Genomic DNA, 8,090 nt, shown 5'->3' with positions numbered 1-8,090 from the left:
ACTGTCTGTCCTTCATGCTTACACTCACCTTTCATGTCTCTCAAATGTCCAGTTTTTTCACAAAATGTCCAGATTTTTGCCTCGTATGTTTGGTCTGCTCCTCATAAAGTCCATGATTTTCAGACAAATTGCTGAGGATTGAAGATGCTAAATAATGACATACATTTAGGTTTCAAACTTAGTATCCTTCAGAAAATACAGACTAACACACGTCCTGTTATTCTAGTTACTTTCTAAGTTAATAACTGAAGGTTGGAATATGTTATCAGTGGACAGCAGGCAGAAATAAAGCTTTTACTCTGCCACTGTCATTTGCTGGTCAGTCTTCACAGATTTTACTACCTAGCCTGAGACCTGACCATAACAATTTAAACAGGGGGTTCTTAACAGTTGTTAAGGTTGGGTCTCGTGCCACTCTAGTGGTTAACTAATTTGTCTTTTTCTGAATATCAGAGCATAATCACCATGCTCCATGCACTACAATTTAATTATCAGCAAGCCATTCATATAAAAATGTGCTTAATGACCGTGTAAATGCTTTGACATGCACATGCATCTTCTAGCCAGTACTCTCAAACCCGATCAGAATACAAAAATGGTGATTATATCTGGGTGGGAGAAAGTCAAATATAGTAACTGGATCCCATAACATACTTTTCACAGTGCAGTGTGAACAAACATTTATCATATTACATACTATCACTGAGGTTTTTCAAGAGTTTCATGCGCACATTTTACTTTTTTTCAGAATTCAAATAAGACAAAACTAGAGGGCGACAAACGCGGCAGGTAAAATCCAAACATTTTATTAATGAATATAGTAAATTTTGCCATGTACATTGTAACATTGATCTTTGTTTTGCCTTTATTACTGGGACTGAGGAGCTGCATGCTGTAAAAAAGTCTTTAAACTAAAATCATTTTTGTAAACAAACAAAGGCTTTACCCCCACAGCCTTCCATAAATCTGCATCACCTTTTAAAATCTGGACACTGCCCTGGATTATATTCCTGATAGCAAAATCGTCTACAGATATATCCAAAGCACAAGCTAAACTTTTGTTAACATTTTTATTTCTATTAGTAGTGGACAAGTTTTTTTGAACCATAAGAGGTTGATGTAAAATAGAAGCTAAATAAGAAGCTCTCTTGCTTTTAACCTCAGCTGCACTAGCAGCTAATACAGAATCAGAACAACCTTTAACCAAGAACAAGGAAATAATACATTTAATTTTTTTGTCAAATGTATCTTTATCAGTCGTGAGCCTGGAGGCACAAATAAATGTCCATGGGCAATATTTTCTTTATAAAGTTAGAATGATTACTGTTCTGGTGCAAGTAATAGTTTGAAAACACATTTTTTCTAAATATACTGTTTCTAAAAGAACTCCCATTAACATCCCATTTTAACAGAATATCCAAAACATGTACCTCCAACCCCATGGTAGAAGTGAATTTTAAAAAACTTGCAGTATTATTCAATTCATACAATATTGTTTCACAGTTTATGTTGTCTCCTTCTGTAATAAAAAATAAATGATCTACGTAATACTTAAAAAACTAAATTATTTGTAACTAGCTATAGTGAGGAGTATTTCACTCTCCCATCAGCCTAAAACTAAATTAGCAAAGGCAGGTGCACCTGTAGAAGCCATTGCAGTGCCATTTGCTTGCTGTTAATATTTATCATAAAACAAATTAGGTAATTTAACAATAATGTTATATATGGAGACAAAAATTTGGTAATGTTCACTGTAGATATTGTTTTTTCTTTTTGCTAGCATACCATGGGACATAGGAGTGGACTATATTAAACAGTATTTGTCTTCTAAATCTTCTTTTTCTACTGATAAAGTGAATCATATTTGTTCCCTCTTAGAAATACTGCTTGAAAAGATTTGCATTTGAATGCAAAGTTTTCTTTTGATGAAGTCCTTTGGACGAAAAGCAGATAAATGCAGTTTGGGACAAACTAAGTTGTCCCGGTCCCATGAGCAAGGGGTAAGGGGGGTATAGCTGTTAGAAGTTAATGGGAGTCCTTGCATATAGATCAGATAGTGGGATTGTAGTGGTGAAAGAGTTAAAGAGAAAGGGAGAGGTTAAGGGAAGTTATGTAGGGGAGAGAGGGACTTATAATAGGCTTAAGTGGTAGGGCTTAGGGGAAGTAGGTACATTTTAGTGTGAGTTGGTGGTGAAATAGCAGCTAGCTCACATCCAGACAACCTGTAGGTATTGTGAATTCAAATGGCTAACTTACCAGGATTACGTCAGCGATGGCAAGCTATTGTGGCTGAGGAGTTATTTCAGGAGGTGGCGACATCTGAGGTAGTAATGAAATTGGAACAAGCTCCAGGTCAGAAGAGGCGGCACACCATGGCGAGAACCCCAGTTTAGGGGAAAAGACAGCAGACAGCGAAGCAGGTGGTTTCAGTGGATACACCAGCTCCCAGTACCTCTCAAGATGAAGGTGCAGGTAATGGTTTTACTTCATCAGTGTTGGCTGTGGAACTGAGTGTTGAGGATTGTAGGGAGTGGGGATTAAGGGGAACTGTTAAGTGGGGATCTCAGGGGGGATGTCAGACAATACAGGGTACTCAGACGGGGCTGGCACAGGGAGCAAGGTACACTGTCGGGGAAGTGACTGGGGTGGGTGTAGGTTCCTGGGACAGTTTGGTTTTGGACTCAGAGGTAGGCTCTGACTTTGGGCTGTGGCCAGGGGACTGGTTAGCCACCCAAGCCTTGGGACAAGAGGCAAGAGCATTTTTTCTGACTCTGCACATTCCGGGGTTGGTGAAAGAAAAAAATTGGAAAGGTGAGTATGTAGATGTGTTTGAGTTGATCGATCCAAAAGGGGTCCAGCAGTTAGTGGAGGTGGAGTCATTTAATAGCAAGGACTTGCTGGTGGCTTTAGCGGCATTGGGTAGGAAGAGGGTAGGTAAGATTCGCCCTTGGATGTGGGATAATTGGGTGGTCAGCTTTATTTACTATATGGCTGTGGAACTGGAGAAGGATGGGTCATTAGCCATGCCTGTTCCAGGATATTTTGTTACCATTTGGGAAGCTCAACATTTAAGGCCAGGGAATGCATGGCTTTGGTACAATCAGCGTTTCCTCAAATGAAAAGCTGTGGACCAGTCACTACATTGGGAGGTGCGTCATCTGGATATATGGTTAGCCACAATGATGGATAGTTATGGTGGCTTTAACAGGAGGGTGAGCAGGAGAGAAATAGCGGGTATTTGTTGGTCTTTTAATAGTGGCTCTTGTTCGTGGGTAGGGTGCAAATTTGCACACACTTACTCAAGATGCAGAGGGAGTCATTTGGCCATTTTTTTGTGGTCGGCAGGACCTTTTTATGTGGCCATTTTTTTGTGGTCGGCAAGACCTTTTCATGTGGAACTCCAATGGTATGGTTCATGAGGGTAGATTCCTTGCCTCGCAGGGGTTTCAACTGGCTCAGAGTAGGGGTAATTTTTGTGGGTCACGGGGACTTGGGTTCTTTAGAGACAATAGGGGAATGGGCGCCATTCCCCATTAAGGTGGAGGTCCTGCGGGGGTATGCTTTGGTGATTTCCTGGCCTTGTGATCAAGAATGAGATATTACAAGGGTTTTAGCGGGGGTTTCCTATTAAGTCCACAGTGGGAAGGGGTGGGGGGATTGCAAGAACCTGCGATCATTGCAAGGTAAAGAAGACATTTTGGATGTTTTGGTGAAGAAAGAATGTCGGGCAGGGCATTTATTGGGTCCTTTTGACAGTCCACCTTTCAATAGTTACAAGGTGTCACCCTTGGGGTTAATGCAGATGAAATGGGCGGGGGAATTCAGATTGATACTTCACTTGTTGCATCTGGAAGGGAATTCAGTGAATGATTTTATTGCGGATGAGGTGGTCAGGGTGCATTATGCATCCTTGGATGATGCTGTGGAAGTGATCAGGGAATATCGGGAGCCATGGCAGGTTAAAGTTGACATTGAATCTGCCTTTCGCTTGTTGCCTATTAGGAATGAGGATTGGCCATTACTGGGGATGAGGGTAGGTGATAAGTATTACCTTGATAAAGCTATGCCTATGTGTAGTTCAGTGGCATATGTGACCTTTGAGAAATTCAGTACGGTATTACATTGGATTTGGCAGCAGAGTGTGGGAAAACAAAAGGCAGTGCATTATTTAGATGATTTTCTGCTGGTGGGCAAGTGAAAGGCAGGAGCACAGGAGGGGTTGCAGGAGTTTACGAGTGAGGAGTTGGGGATACTGTTGGCTCAGCATAAGATGGAAGGTCTGGCGAGAGCCTTAGAATTTCTGGAATTAACAGTAGACATGGAGCGGGGACTGTTTTGTCTACCCAAGGATAAGATAGAGAGGCTTCGGACAGCTACACATTTGGTGCTGGGCAAGGATAAGATACGGATTCGATCAGTCATGGAGTTGTTGGGGCTTTTGAATTCTACCTGTCAAGCTGTGCACCCAGGGTGACCCTTTTGTAGGTCAGTGGCTTATATGTTGAAAAGGGGCCAGAGTAAACACCATTGGGTTAGGGTGACCAAACTGGTGTGGGAGGACTTGGTGTTGTGGGACAGTATTGTGCAACAATTTAATGGGATCTCTTTCTGGCAGTCTGACTGGGTGGGGCAGGAGGAACTTCAGTTGTTTACGGATGCAGCTGGGGGTGCCTGTATGGAGGCCTACTTTGGGGGTCGGTGGTTTGCAGCTAAATGACCTCGGGATTGGAATGAGGAATGGAGGCGTGATGTGGCCTTTCTAGAGTTGATGCCTCTATGGGCAGCTTCCGTGGTGTAGAAGTAGCATTTAAGAGACAAACGAGTAGTTTTTCATTCTTACAATATAGCGGTGGTGAGGGTATTACAAAAGAAGACAGCTAAGTCAGGATTGTTGTTGATGGTATTACGTAAATTGGTTTTGCAGAGCCTGTTAATATTTTTTTCCTTTACAGGAATGCATGTGTCTGGCATAAAGAATGATATTACTGATAGCTTGTACCAGTTTCAGTTTTGCAGGTTTCAAGGGTTGGCTCTATGGGTGGAGGAAGTGCCAGAAACCCTGCCAGAGGAGGTGTGGAATCTTGGGTCGAGGTAGCCAGGAGGTTGGTGCAGCATTCCTGTGCTCCTTATATGAGGAAGGCTTATGGTAGGGCCCTTTCTGATTTTAATCAGTTTGTTTTGCAGTTACCAGAAGAGGAGGGGGTGTGGTTGGAGGAATTATTGTTGCAATATGTAGCTCATGCTTGGGGGATAGGTAAGGCTTTGCAGATGGTCAAGGTGGATTTGGCTGCTATTAGCATTTTTGCTAAAGTAGCGGGGTTGCAAGATTTTACAAAGTCCTGGGCATTAAGGTGGATGTTGAGGGGTTGGGGAGAGTAGTGGTGGAATGTAGGGATATTCGATGGCCGCTTACAAGGGTGGTATTGAAAGTTTTGTTGAGAGGGTTAGGGTTATTATGAGGTGGGTCTTTGGATTATTTTATGTGGGACAATCTGTGTATATGGCTATATTTTTACACCTTTCATATTTCTGAGTTGTTAGGTTCATTATGTTGGAAGGATGTTATCATAGGTGAGGAAGAGGCTACTACTGCATTAAGGAAGAGTAAGACAGTTCAGTTGGGTAGGGGATTCATGGTGGTGATTTAGCTTGACAGGAATCCTAGCCTTTTGTCCAGTAACATGGGCCAAATAATTCAAGAGGAGGTGGATGGGGAGTGTAGATGAGTTAATTTTTTGTTTGGTGGATGGGAAAGTGGTGTTGAGTAGTAGATTCATATGTTTGGTTAGGAGGGTTTTACGTTGCATGGGATTTCCAGAGGATAGGTTTGCAGATCACTCTTTTTGAATTGGCAGGGCTTCAGGTTTAGCTAGAGAGGGTAGTTCCATTGAAGTTATTAAGAGATTGGGGAGGTGGTCTTCAAATGCATTCTTATCATATATTAGATAAAGTTGTTGGTCTGATTAATAACTTTCTTTTCTTCTTTTTTTTTAGGGAAGTAGAGTGTCATATTGGGGCATTCTTACATCGACTGGGTGGAGAAGCGTACATTAGTCATGGAAGATAGGAAAAAATTGGGTTTATCACATTTAGGATGGTCAGTGACTTGGCATAGGGTTAGGGGTCTTAGGTGGGATAGGTTGCTGCATGAATTTGAGAAGGTTAAATTGAGGGTGGGGTGTCCTTGCATATTAGTAGTTCATTTGGGAGGCAATGATCTGGGCTATTTTTTTCTAAGACACAATTAGTAGATATTATTCTACAGCACGTGTTGAGATTACAGACATTGTACCTGGGTATGGAAATTATTTGGTCAGAGTTGGTTCCTCATTTTTGTTGGAGGAATGCTTATAGTTATAGGGTGATTGAAAGGGTCAGGAGGTTCATCAATCAGAGATTGGTTAGGCAATTAAGAATTTTGGGGATGCATACCATTGAACGCAGATATTTTGGAGATGGAGAGGAGGGTTGGTATCAAACGGATGGGGTGCATTATAACAAGGTGGAATTGCACCTGTTTAATCTGCATTTGAAGCTATTTTTAGAAGGTATGGTTGAGGCTAGGGTTTAGGAGGGGGAACAGCCTGGGGATCAGGCTGGTGGCGGAGAAGAGGGATAAGATTGTCCTCTTCTGTTCCCCCTCTAACGAAGGTGGTTATTTATTTCTTAATGGTTGTTTTGTCAGGAGGTGAGCAGGTACGCTGCCTAGTTAAGTGTGGTGGGTGAGTAGGTACGCTGCCCCAGTGGAGGAGGTAACAGGGTGAGTAGGCATGCTGCCTTGAGGTATAATCATCCAGGGTGAGTAGGCACGCTGACCTGAGATTGTTTCTGATGAAGATAATTGATGTTGTTTTGTATGCATAAAGTTCATTATACAATAATATTTAATAAAGGTTGTTAAATGGCTTTATGTGTTTGGTGTGGTTTATTTAAAGGGGGGGGGGGGCAGGAAAATAAATTTGTGTTAAATTGCTGACATTCATTCCTTCCATTCTCACTACAGCAAGTGGCTTTTTGCTTTTATCTGTGTTTGATTTGCCACTTACTTGCCTTTCATCTTCCTTAGAAGTGACACAGTATTGGTTACCACAGGTAAGTTACTCTAGTTTTTATTTGGTGAGGAATGCTTAGCTGATTCCACCCTTCCACTGGAATCCTGAGGAGTGGCCGCCCTTCAGCGGGACACTAGTAATGCTGTTAAAGCCAAACTGCTAACTGCATTCTATAGCTGTGCATCATACTCACTGTAACCAGAGTAGTGTGAACACACAAAAAGTGTTGCAAAGAGCAGTGTGAACACACAAAAAATGTGCAAAGTGACTGACAGCATGGTGATATCACTGTAAAGCACATATCCTTTGTCACCTGCACTGAGTAGTATTCTTGTGCAGACAGAGAGCATGTTGCTAACTTGTTTTTCAATAATCTAGCCGCTGGCAACTTGTGTCCATATGGGGCTGCATCAGCTAAGATCGTTATGCAGTTTAGATGTCCTGTAAGAATTCAGCCATTTGTGCCTCAGCACCACAGCAGGGATATATTCTTCCCATACAGGAACATGAATACATATCCTTATGGTGTGTGCAAATCCCACCAAGGTGTCATTGTTTGATCTTAATGAACTGTGAAAATTCCACAGACAAGACTGACTGACTGTGCTGCAGGAGTCTGTGCATGTTATGTGCATCTAGACAGGCTGCACTATACCTGCCCATAGCACTATTCATCCAGGCTGGGTAACAGAATGTAGACACACAAGGTAGACTATTTTCTTTCTCAGAAGGAAGGCAGGTTAAATTATCAGAAGAAACTGACACATATGGGAGGCTACAAGACAGATGCTTTCAGTTCCTCATTTAATTTCTGCAGAGGAAGAGAACTAAGCAGTGCTGCACAGATGCCAAATATTTGCACTCATCCTATGACCCCACCAACCCCCTGCTGTAGAAAGCAGATAAAATAATGCTAACCTCGGCCCTCTGTATGAATTGGATGAACTGAATTGCTGTGGGTTAATATATGTACTGAGGGAAGATAATTATAGTGATGATGAGAAAAAATAGATTGCAGAGACTAAACAGGCAAGTGTT

The sequence above is a fragment of the Protopterus annectens genome, chromosome 8.part0 (genome assembly GCF_019279795.1).
Source record: "Protopterus annectens isolate FY-2018-M chromosome 8.part0, PAN1.0, whole genome shotgun sequence".
Classification (NCBI taxonomy): domain Eukaryota; kingdom Metazoa; phylum Chordata; order Ceratodontiformes; family Protopteridae; genus Protopterus; species Protopterus annectens.
The sequence above is the reverse complement of the archived record's forward strand: the minus strand, read 5'-3'. Positions refer to the sequence as shown.